We start from the raw sequence: 12,004 nt of genomic DNA, 5'->3' as shown, positions 1-12,004 counted from the left end.
ATAAAATTCGACTTCTTCTTGTGACCCTTTCACCCAGTACGAATATTAGGGGGTTTCATTTGATTTTCAGGGATTAACAGTATTTTAAACTTAAGTGGAAACCGCCAATTCAACTTCTTCTTGCTTAGCCCTTTTGCCCAATACCCATATAATGGGGGTTTCAAGTGATTATCAGTGATATACAGGTTTGAAAAGAAAAAGATTTCAAAATAGTGTCAGTAGTTAAATTCGACTTGCACTCGTTCAGCCCTTTCATCCAAACACAAAATGTGGAGTTTTTATGCGATTTTCAGGAATTCATAGCTTTTTTAAAAAATAATCGGAAGCCGCCATCTTGCATTTCAAGATGGCATCAGATTGCGAAATTTGACTTCTTCTCGTTGAGCTCTTTCAACAAATACTCATATTCTGGGAGTTTCGTGCGGTTTTTAGTCAATTACAGCATTTTCAAGTTGAGTTGATGACGCCATCTTGGATTTCAAGATAGCGTCGGAGAACGAAATTCGACATTTTCTCATTTAGCCCTTTTACCCAATACCAAAGATAGTCTTTTGATATTTTATTATATTTAATACCTATATTGTGGATGTTTCATGAGATTTTCAGTCATTTAAAGCTTTGAAAAGAAAATCTTGGATTAATGATGGTGTCAAGTAACAAGTTTTTTCTCCTACTAAAGCTATGATCATTTAATATCCGGACACTTTACTTCGGTGATAGTTACGTTACAAGAGCTCCGATATGCAAAATTTTAGTGGCGTTGTGTTGGTTATGATAAGAACTATCTTGTCTATTTTTCTAAGATTTTTATTATTTTTAAGTTAAGATGTTTACTAGGGTAAATGTACCCGACCTTGGCACCTAAGGCATTGTTTACGCTTCTTTGCAACATTCCAACCTTCCTGTTGAGTGAAACATAGAACATTCTTTGAAGAATTTACTTGCTAACTTGCTTAGATTTCAACAAAAATATGTATTCTCTATGGAACTTTCATTAATGTGAACAAAATGCATGCAAAGTATTCACTGCGGTGCTCCAATTACTTGGCCGCCGTACCAATTGTTTGCCGTTTCGATGGTCCGATTCTTGGCCACCAGCAATGTGCAATAGATCTTTACCAACAACGCTCAATTGACAGTAAACAGAATCGTTGGCTATTCTGAATATATGGCCACTGACAGAATGACGTCAGCTGAGCGTAAAGTTCTATGCGACGATGGAACACCGGGCTTCACTCATACAACAAAAAGGCTTTTGAAAACATTGATGAAATTTGGTTGGAAAAGAAGCACAAAATAAGCTTTCATTTCAAAAAGTCGGAAGTCCAGAATTTCCGCAATTTTTTATTTATTTTAAAAATTTAAACTTTTTACTCATTTAAACAAAGTGATGATTACAAACACCTCAGGTTGTTTCAGAATATTTGTGTATGAACAAGAATCATTGATTTATGAATGACAACCAAACCTTCATCAGGGGACCGATTCAGAAACGAATTATGTCCGCGATGTTCTTTTTTTTTATGAACATTAAATCCCTTTGATGAAATTTAAACTAACATATTTTGTAAGCAAACTTTTTAAACTGAACACTTCAAAAAATTTCTCAAATATGTATACAGTAAATAACTTATGAAGGACTAATAAAATCTAAATAAAGCCAATCAATCTAGGAAAAGTATTTCAGATGGCATGGGCTTATCTAGACTAGCCCAGGTTTTCAACGTAGAGTTTGAAAAAAAAAGTTTGTGTGGTCCAGCTGCCAGAATATTGAGGTAAAACATCCGTATCTGGCCCCGATTGATTCACATTCCTCGAAATTTTTTAGAGATTTAACAGTTCATCATTTTTTGCGAAGTTTTTTGAGAAAATTTCATCAAAATAAAAATCAAATACGACTTGAACGGAAGTAATACTGAAAGGTTTGAGCCGTGTCAAATAAACGAATTATTAAAAAAACGACTTGAACGTGGTTGTTGTGAAAGTGGTATTGTAACGTTGAATTGAAATATCTTGTTTTGAACTTTTCTCATCGATTAGATTTTTCCAAATATTGGATAAATTGCTTAAATTTTCTCAGTTTTTTTTTTGGAGAATTTCCTAACTTGAATGCTAACTGAACAAATTCAGGAATGCTAAGCCTAACGACAGATTCATTTACAACATTCCTATGGTTCTGTGCATCATGATGTGTTGTCATTTATAAATCATTGTTTAAATTATTCCTTTTGAGTTTTTATAGACCATAACTATCAGCTTAAAAATTCTCTAGGAGACTTGTGATTGCGACACATAAGGTTATTTTCACTACCAAACAACTATCTTCATATTGTGGAATTAGGTTTCATAAAGTAAGAAATTGAAAAATTCCTTGAATGGTATTTTAAAATTTGCCCTTTTGAATTTGTTAGCTGAGCTTCTAGCAAGAGCCATCTCGAATGCCCGGGGCGATGCACAGTGGTTTGACACGCCAAAAAGATGTTAGAATGTAAACCTTGCTAAAACATTTTTTTAATTCGACTCACATCTAATATTTTAAGGAATAATTGGAAAAAACGATATTTTCCTGAACTTCCAACTTCTGTTTCCAAGAAAAAAATTTGAACAAAAATCCAAAAAAATCAATCTGAATACATATATGGTTCCCAAGCAATAGAAAACGATTCCAAAACTCAATTAATAATCTGTTTTATATACTAATGTCATAAATTGCCATCGATCTAACAGTTTTTTATATAAGAAAAACATCTTAAGTCTTGCGAGTTGGTTAATTTCACTTAGTTTTTTTTTTATTTCGAACCACTGTGTTCTATAGGAGACCACGTGCTCGGCAGACTGCAATGCAAATGCTGTTCGCACGCATACCAATGTACCTTCGATTCATGGTTCCCAAGTAGCGATTTTTGCATTTAAAATGCTTGGATATGACTTAAAGTTAGTCGATTCACTTATGTTCTCCAACTTATTTCGAAGCTTAAGTTGATAGAAGCGGTCTTATCATACAACCCAATGAGTATGAAAACATTTGTGTGTAGTTTTAAATAAATTTTAAGGGAAAACATCAGCCCAAAAATACCTCGTTAATGAACATGTATTTTTTCCAGCTTCCAACACTGGTGGTGTATTTCGATTGAAGTTACATGCCAAGAAAAGGAACAAAATTAGTTTTAAATTTTTAATCAAAACCTAAATAAATATTCATTCTTTTGTCTTTCTAGTATTTTTTGATTTTTTGCCGAGTTTAACTTGGAACATGAGTATTTATTGCAATTTTTTCAAATGAATGCCCCTGTTTGAAATCGTATGTGAATTTAATAGTTGCACTAGAAAGGTGAGTTCTTCTGATTTTCATACGGTGGTTTCCAACATAATTGCCTCGGATGCAGATCGAAAAAAATTAACTACTTTAATAAAGTACAAACAATTAAAAAACTCGGTATGCACAGATTTGAAACAAATTATTCTCTTCGCAATTAAAATATATTCAAATTTTTTTAGCTCAATTTGGACCTGAAAAACATGAAAAGGCATGTTGGCATGCCAAGATAAGGACCATGCCAAAATAGGGCTCACTTACCCTATACAAAAAGACATGGTAAAAATAATTTTGCACAATCGCCTCGAAAATTTTTCATTGTCGACTTGAAAACTCATGAACTATTAATTTTTTCTGATTTTTTTTTGGCCCAAATGGTTTAGAAGTATAAGGAGCTACTTTAGGATGCTCACGAAGTACAAACCAAGCATCGGAGTGGGACCCTTGATCTCAAATATGAGTAAACAGACTATGGTTATTGAAAATAACTGAAAGCAAACTCCTTCAATATGCAGATAATCCGTTTCCGGCAGGCAAAAAGTGTTGTCTGATTAGTAAACACCAAGTAAATAACTAATAATGAGCAGTTCCATAGATCGCCATCTGTGCATCCAGTTTTTACGCAATGTGACAGATGTGTTCTGAAGTTCAAAGAAATTTATGTTAAAACAGAATTGAAAAAGGTCAAATTCTTCGAGAGGCCTACTCGTGAAAAGGTTCGAATCCGATTTCAATTGGTTTTTCCAGGTAAATTTGTGTGAAATATCATGTTTTTGCAAAGGTTTTGCTTCTGTAGTAAAAATAATAGATCAATACATGACTAAAAAAAGGGTGCAAAGATAAAAAAAAATTAAATAATAGGAATTCCAATTCAAATATGTGCAATCTAGCCTATTCGTTTCTTTTTTGATACCTTGATCGTGAACTGTTTCCTAATTTTATTACGGTTTCAAAATCAAGCACTGCACGCCTTCATAAAACATGCGAAAAATCTTGAAACAAACTTCTTATTTTATTTTTTATTGAAGTTTTAATAAAGCACTTTTAACTCTTTCTAAACAGTATTTATAGTAAAAGCTTTATTAGTGTTCTCAGAACTACCTGAAAACAAGTGGATGAATCAAGAATCTAAGCATTTCTCATGACCAAAACAAAGCAATTACAAAATTAATGCCATTATTAAACCATAAAAAAAAACTTCAAATTTATTTTATTGCATAGCAAAATTTTAAACACCCAAACAAGCCTAATTTCAATTTAAGACCTTGTTTAATTTGTATTTTTCGTTTAAAAAAGGATATTTGTTAAGGGTTTTGGCCGAGCCATGCAAACTTTTTCTGTTTCCTGCATAATTTTTGTACCATGTACAAATTTGTGTAACTTTTAAATCAAATAAGTTTTAGAACAATCCTCCTGACAGCGGCACATCGTTCACTTCAACTGAACGTTGAATTTCAAACAAAAACGTGTCTTTAGCCGCACATCCGTTAGGAAATGAACTGAAGCAAAAAACAACCAAACCTCAAAACTGCTCGTGGTATATGGTAGGTGCTCTTCAAAAAATGTTTCCGCAAAAACCTTAGACTTTGGCGGTTGTGCAGATGTTTACTAATTTTGATGATTGTTGTGGCAATAACATTTTGAATGTTCAATTTTTCCCTGTACCTCAAAAAATAAGATAAATGATTGATAAAGTCGAAATTTAACATAAAAGTAATGTTCTAACCTGATGCAGATCGTATCTGTATACAAACTAAAAAAAAATATTGTGGAAAAAAAAGTTAACTAGATTGACGACTTTTTGTTTGTGAAACAGAGAACTTAGAGCAAGTTCTCTGGTTTTGAGAAAAGGTGGTAATTTTGACATTTTGAAAATTTTACCATGCAAAAATATTTTGAAGATCTTTGGGCGTTGTATTTTTTTACAGCACTGTTTCTATTTCAGCCGTATGTGAAATATTGCTATTTTTGCATCACAGCATGCGAAACTACAACACGTGTTGTTAAAAAGCTTGAAGGCCACAGATTTTGAAAATGTTTTTGCATGACAAAATTTTCAAAATGTGCTAAAAGTGACGAAATTTCTACCACTTTTTCCCAACACCAGTGAACTTGCTCTAACAACGTTTTTTTATGAAACTGAGAACTAGGCATCGAAGTAACATACATATTTTAAATCAATTCATTCGTCATAAGCGTTGTTAGTTAACAAAAAAAAAATCAAGAAAAGTTTTCAAAATTAAACTCAAATGGAACTAAATTTTAAATTATCTCATTGTCTAATGAAAAACAAATAAGAACATCGGGAATATTTATTCAAAAGGTAAGTCAACTGACAACTTAAAAATAAACAGTTTATCGTAGAAAAGTTTTGAGATATTTTTCTAAGATGTTCTATCCATTTCACGTTGTATGGAATTTGAGTAGAAAAGACCAATTAAAAAAGCGCTTGGTATTGGCCAATTTCCCCAATAAACATCAAACAGTTCTTGTTCTTGACAGGACGGAAATAGGATAAAAGGGTTGAAAAATTATTGTTCCAAATAAAAGATATTTGAATAATCGTATCATTGAAACAAAAAAAAAATTAAGTCTCAAATTTAAATTTCAAAATTTTGGAATGTAGAATCATTGTTAAAATTGGAAAAAAAACACCAAATTTATTATTTCGATCATAATTGCACAAGTGTGGCAATCCAACGAGATAAGATTGAAACCCAGTATCGAAAACAAGCTTTAAAAAGGTGTTTTCTCGTTATTTGCATTTCACAATCTGATCATTTAATCCGAATATAAATAGCAATGATTCATAACCCAATAAAAGATATCAAAATCGATCCCTTCCTGACGGATAACTAACCATTACGCTATTTTCACGAAGACATTTTTTCTATTTGAATTAAAAAAAATCACTGTCAATGTCAGTCTGCAAAGAGTTGCGAAGTAAAACAGTTCCGCGGCTCTCTCCAAAAGTCGGAAAAAAATAAATTAGTCAAGGTTCAGTGAGCAGCCTATTTTCGCGTCTCCCGCAAGATAAGCTAACCGAAACGTGGTATAGCGAGAAATAAGAGAACTTATTGAAAGAGAGTAAGTTCAGTGTAACCGTTGAATTTCCAGTTAGTGACTCAACTTCATCCCTCTCATCAAATGGAAACTTTCAACCTTTCTTTGTGACAGAGAAAAATCAGCTTCACTGCAAGCTCCCCTAACGGGGTAATCCCTGCATATGGCGAACAAATGATAAAGAATTGCATCGGTACCCGAGTAAGTAAATTAATTAAACTAGGGAGGTGTTTTGTTTTGTTTTCTGGGTTTCAAGAATGTCGTTGGAATACATTTGAAGTTTTTCATAAATTACGAAATTTCAAAAAAATTATCATTTTATACACGGATTGAAATTTTAAACACAACCTATTTTTGTAAAAAAAATTCATTGGTTTGATAACATAAGGTTGCCAGAATTTTTCCCACATGTATACTGGCCGGACAAATCGGAACTATTTTATCTAAAAACCCGGCAAAATCCGGACATTTCATTGAGACATTTTTAATCCACAAACAGGGCATATATCCTGGTAAATTTGGGCAAAATATAGGATAAATTCATCAAAAATAAAGGAGATAAACATTTTTAACTTATTTTTTTTTTTCATCGAAACGGAAGATTTTTAAATCGTATTAAAGCTTCAAATAAACCGGTTTAGATTTTTTTAAATCTCACTTTAAAAAAAGCTTTTGGACGCAAAAAAAAAAAAATAAACTTTGTTTTAAAGTTTTTGGTTAGATTTTGTCTATAAAGTGAATAAATCCGGAAATTTTCAACGAAATCCAAATTTTGTATCAAATATCCGGGCAAGTCTGGTTAAAACCGGGCAATCTGGCAAGCTTACATTAACCCAACTCCCCAGAAAAAAATATTGTGCTAGGAAGCAGAGGTAACCTCGGTCCTTAAGCGCAAAATAGATATTTCATACCCTTCTCTTTTTTGTATAGATTCATTAACTACAAAATAGATGAATCAGTTTTGTGCAGTGTGAATGAACTCTTGATCCCAAGTCCTATTCATTTGACCTCTGCACAAAATTGGTTGCCTCGATCAATTACGAAGTTGCAAATATTGGTAAGGTTGCCAGAATTTTTTCAGCACAAATCCGGGCCAGACTAATTTGGACTATTTTATCTAAATACCTGACAAAATTCGTGCATTTGATTTCAAAATTATCGACCGAAATCCGGGCAATGTCCGGAAAAATATGGTCAAAACCCAGAAATAAGTCAATAAAAAAAAATACTTCAAAAATTAATTTGTTTCAAAACTCTTCACTAGATTTTAAATTGTATTTAGATTTAAGATTTTAAATTGTATTCAAGGTATTGAATGTTTGTTTTCAATACAATTTGTTTATTTTTTGGCAAATGAAGTAAATAAATTCAGGAATAACCCAGACTATTTCAATGATATCCATAATGATATCCAAATGATTTTCCAAAACTTTGTATTAAATTAAAACCGGGCAATCTGGCAACCTTAATCATTGGCATTGTTCTACTGAGCCACACCAACGATCGTGGAGCTTGAAGTGATTGATCGTCATTTGATTTCGAAAATGTAATTGATACATTTTCTTAAACCAAACTTTTCGGGTTTAACATTTTAAGGCGGATGTGAGTAGTTACTTAATAATGGGGTTAATTTTTTTTTATAATGTACATAATTTCGTCAATTTTAAAATATTCTGACAAATGATAATGTGATCAATTTTGAATTTTATGACAGCTTTTGCATTTATCATAAATTTACGTATGTCATAATTTTGAAAACAATAACCAATTTTCACAAAAATGATAATTTGACAATTTTAACATTGTTGACATCTGGACAAATTTCGAATTGGTGGAAATTTCAACAATTTTCAAAACATTGAAAAACATGACGATTATGAAAGTATTGATTATCTCCACAGTTCAGTTAAATTTAACCATTTCAACCAAAATCTGAACAATTTTTACAATTGACAGTATTTAAGAAAAATCAACTAGTTTGAATAGTCTCTTCCAAACAATCATCCCTTTGGCTCATAGTCTTACAAAAATGAATCAAAAATTTAAATTTTCTGGCATGTAGAATGTATTCTGGATTTTAAAGAAACGAAACTAACCGTTTTCCAAATTACATATTTAAATTTTAGGATTTATAGAAATTATTTGAAACTGTGAAAATGATCCAAGAATAAACTAAGTACATTTTCTACAACGAGATCATTTCCAGTAAGTTTAAACATGTCAGAAATTTCGGTAACATCTCCACAGTAGAAAACACTTTAAACCTAAAAAAATGGTATAATCATTTGCAAAGATCTATTTTTTTGTAACTTGCCAAAAAAATGTAATATTTTTTCGATATGATCAATAATTATCAATATTTATCAATGTGTCGGTCAAATAAAAAGAAATTAACAGTTTATAATACTTTAATGTTCTAATAGGGCTTTTACTACACACACATACAAGAGGTCTGTTGAGCACACATAAATGGTTTTAATATGCGGGAATTCAGCAAAAAGTTTTTTTTTAAACTGTGCCTGTTCTCTATAAGTGCTGATAAGTATTTTTCCAGTCATTGGCTTATAAGTGAAAACAATTAGGTGAGTATTTGATTGAGAAACAGTACAGAAACTAATAGAACAAAATGGAAAAATGACTATTATTTTTGAAACAAACGTTCAACGGTTCCTCCAGATCTTTTGTTGAAGTATTTGGGTTTATCATTTAGAATTTTGAACCAGAAAGATGAAGCTAAGTGTTTTCGTTGCGTAAAGATCTTAAGCAATATTTCCTTTGAATTTTCAGGAAACGGTCGTATCCTGTAAAGAATCTTCTTTTTTTTTCAAAGAACCTCACTCGAAATCAGAAAAAATTTGCAAACAAATAAGTAAATGCACTGGCTTCTCGAAAATGTGCTTCATAACGGAAATCTTCCAATAGTTTTCAAAAATAAAATCGAAAATTAACTTTCTTCCTTCGAATTGTATTTATTTTGCATTAAACTGTCACTTTTGTTTGCCAAACGGCTAACTTATACTAATGCACTGTGCAAAAGCCATATTATTCAACTTTCAACTGATTAACATTTTAAAAACATGATTTATTAATAAGGACTTTTTAGAATGTCTTTCGTTAAGCTTTCTGAGAAATCTAGCTTTTCTTATCAAACATTTCGCAATAATAACTTCCGAAACAATTGAGAGTTGTTCAAATATTCAAGTGTCCAAAGTTAAAGTGATGAAAACTGTGAAAGTTTTACATGAAAATAAAAAAAAACTAATTTTTCTATGAAATAAGTATATACTTTTTTTTTTGCAAATATATCAAATTTTGCTTCGGTAAAAATTAAAGTTTTTATTGAAATTGTTTGTTGCATTCAAAAAAATCTTGCAAAGTCTCACTGAAATTTCTATCCTTGTTGAACTAACTGGAAGACATGTACTTAAATTTTTCAAATATTGTTCAAATCTTTATTGAAATTTTACGATTGTTTACAACTTTTTTAACTTTGTCTAGATATTTCTCTTCTGAAATTAAAAAAAACTGAATAAAAATCCTTATAACTCATGTTCTTTACCCACAAATCACACTCAACTCAGAACTTCCTTGGAGGTGAAAATATCGGTGTAAGATTCTATGCCGGACAGGCACTAACAAGCTTCCTAATACTGGCATTGTCCTTTCAGCGCAATCGCATTCCATATGTCTGAAAAAAAAAACGATTTAAAACATATATACCATATCCTATCACAAGACAAAGCAGGATAGAAATAATCAGTCGAATGATGTACCAAGCGCTTTGAGTGTATGTAAACCGGCATCAGAAAAAAAAATCTTTGTTTCTATCCGACGGCAAAAAACCACCACCATTTGAACTTTTGAGTTTGTATGGGAAAATTGAATATTTTGTAATGAAAAACAACATCATTTTTGTTTTTTCTATGAAACTGAGCTTGCTTACGGTTTTGGTGCCATTTTATAAATTATTCTAAGGAAGTTTTCTGCTGAACAACTTCGTCCAAGACCTCAACTTTGTATCTTGTTGGGCAAAAAAGTTATTAGCTGTATAACAGGGGTATGTCTTTTTGCATTGATTAACAATGAACTTAATTGACATCACTGCTTCTGCCCTGTGAAGCATTGCACGAAAAGTAGTCATGCAATACCTTGCAGGTACCCAACAGTGATGTCAATTGAATTTATTATGTGCCAAAAGACATAACCTTGTTAAATAGCTAATAACTTTTTTGCCTAATAAGATACAAAGTTGAGATTTTCGACAAAGTTGTTCAGCAGAAAATTTCCTTTGGAGAATTTATAAATTGGCACAAAAACCATTAGCAGGCTCGGTTCCACAGAAGAAAAAAAATAATGTTGAGTTTTCAGTACAAAATATTAAATTTTCCCATGCAAACCTAACAGTTCAAATTAACTAAGGTAAAGATACTGAAAAATTGTATGTATGTATGTAGATAATCCACCATGGGTGCACGGAATCACCGCAGTTTCGCCAACGTATGCGCCAAATTGCATTCTTTAGATTATAAGTTCGGCCAATCTTCAATGCAAATTACCACATACCCGACACCATGGCTTCGTGTGAACTGTTCTGTAATGGATGTATTTCGCGTATGTGTATGTCTTATTTGTAGAACGAGCAAACAGTTTCGCAACCGTATAAAATTCATAACATTCTCAGTGTTATGAATCTACGACAGGTATTTCGCATGCGTGTAGATACCTGCCCAGCTGGCAACTGATTGAACGTTCTTTTATAATATAATCAATAAATGAAATAGTTTAACAACAGAATAGCCTTACCTTTATACCCAACTTACCTCAAGACATACTAAGCTTACCTTTAGCTGTAATCGACCTTATTCTGTCCGTTGGTGGTCGTAGATCTACGTTTCATGAATCCATGTTAATCTTCAAAAATACAGTGATGCACCGATTGATAAAGCACGTCATAAACGAGAGTCTCGAATACCTTAGGTAAACAGTTTAGAATCGAAATCCCTCGGTAGTTTTCCACGTGATGCAACTCTCCGAGTTTGAGGATTGGAGTGATCGATGCGATTTTCCATGCGGTTGGAAAAAATACATTCCGTTAACGGTTGGTTAAAAATAATCGAAATTGGAACGGATAACGGATGTTTCGTCTAACGTAGACAGCTTCCAGAAGACGTCGTTCGAGGAGAAATTCAGCAGAGGAAGGTTGAAGTCATAATTTTTTTTAAATAATTTTTTTTTGAAAAGTCAAAAACTTTAAAGATTTGCCAAAAAAAATCCCCGCATTCCCCCATACTCTTTTCACTATCAAGATCTAGTTTAAAGTCCTAAAAATACAATGAAAGAGATTCTAGGCACCTTAAAGCACCGTTTTTTGAGTTATAGTCAAATAAAGCTGAAAATATCATGCAAATGGGTAATTTCTACCCATTAAGGAGTATAAATTTAAAAAAGTTTATGTTGGTTTGTCAAAAAAAAAATGTTTCTCATGATTGATCAATCATTTCACACATTTTTCTTTTTATCTTCATGAAATGTGTTGATGATATTTATTTTTTAATGATCAATTAGTCCAAAACCCGGTTTCAAAAGAAATAAAAAGTGGGATCAAAAATAACACCAAGCATCCTA

The 12,004-nt window shown here is 31.9% G+C and overlaps 1 protein-coding gene across 2 annotated transcripts in view; it reads left to right on the top strand.

Annotated features, from left to right (window-relative positions):
- Positions 1 to 12,004, top strand: part of LOC129739079 (neutral ceramidase-like) — a 40,985-nt gene that overhangs the window by 4,877 nt on the left and 24,104 nt on the right. The window contains exon 1 of one of the 2 annotated variants that reach the window (XM_055730465.1): positions 5,525 to 5,639. The exons of the other annotated variant lie outside the window; for it this stretch is intronic. The gene's annotated coding sequence lies outside the window, so the exon portion shown is untranslated. Of the gene's footprint in view, positions 1 to 5,524; positions 5,640 to 12,004 lie in introns of those variants that run through there. 2 annotated transcript variants of the gene reach the window in all.

This window comes from Uranotaenia lowii, chromosome 1 (assembly GCF_029784155.1).
Source record: "Uranotaenia lowii strain MFRU-FL chromosome 1, ASM2978415v1, whole genome shotgun sequence".
NCBI lineage: Eukaryota > Metazoa > Arthropoda > Insecta > Diptera > Culicidae > Uranotaenia > Uranotaenia lowii.
This window is presented reverse-complemented; position numbering and strand designations above follow the sequence as displayed.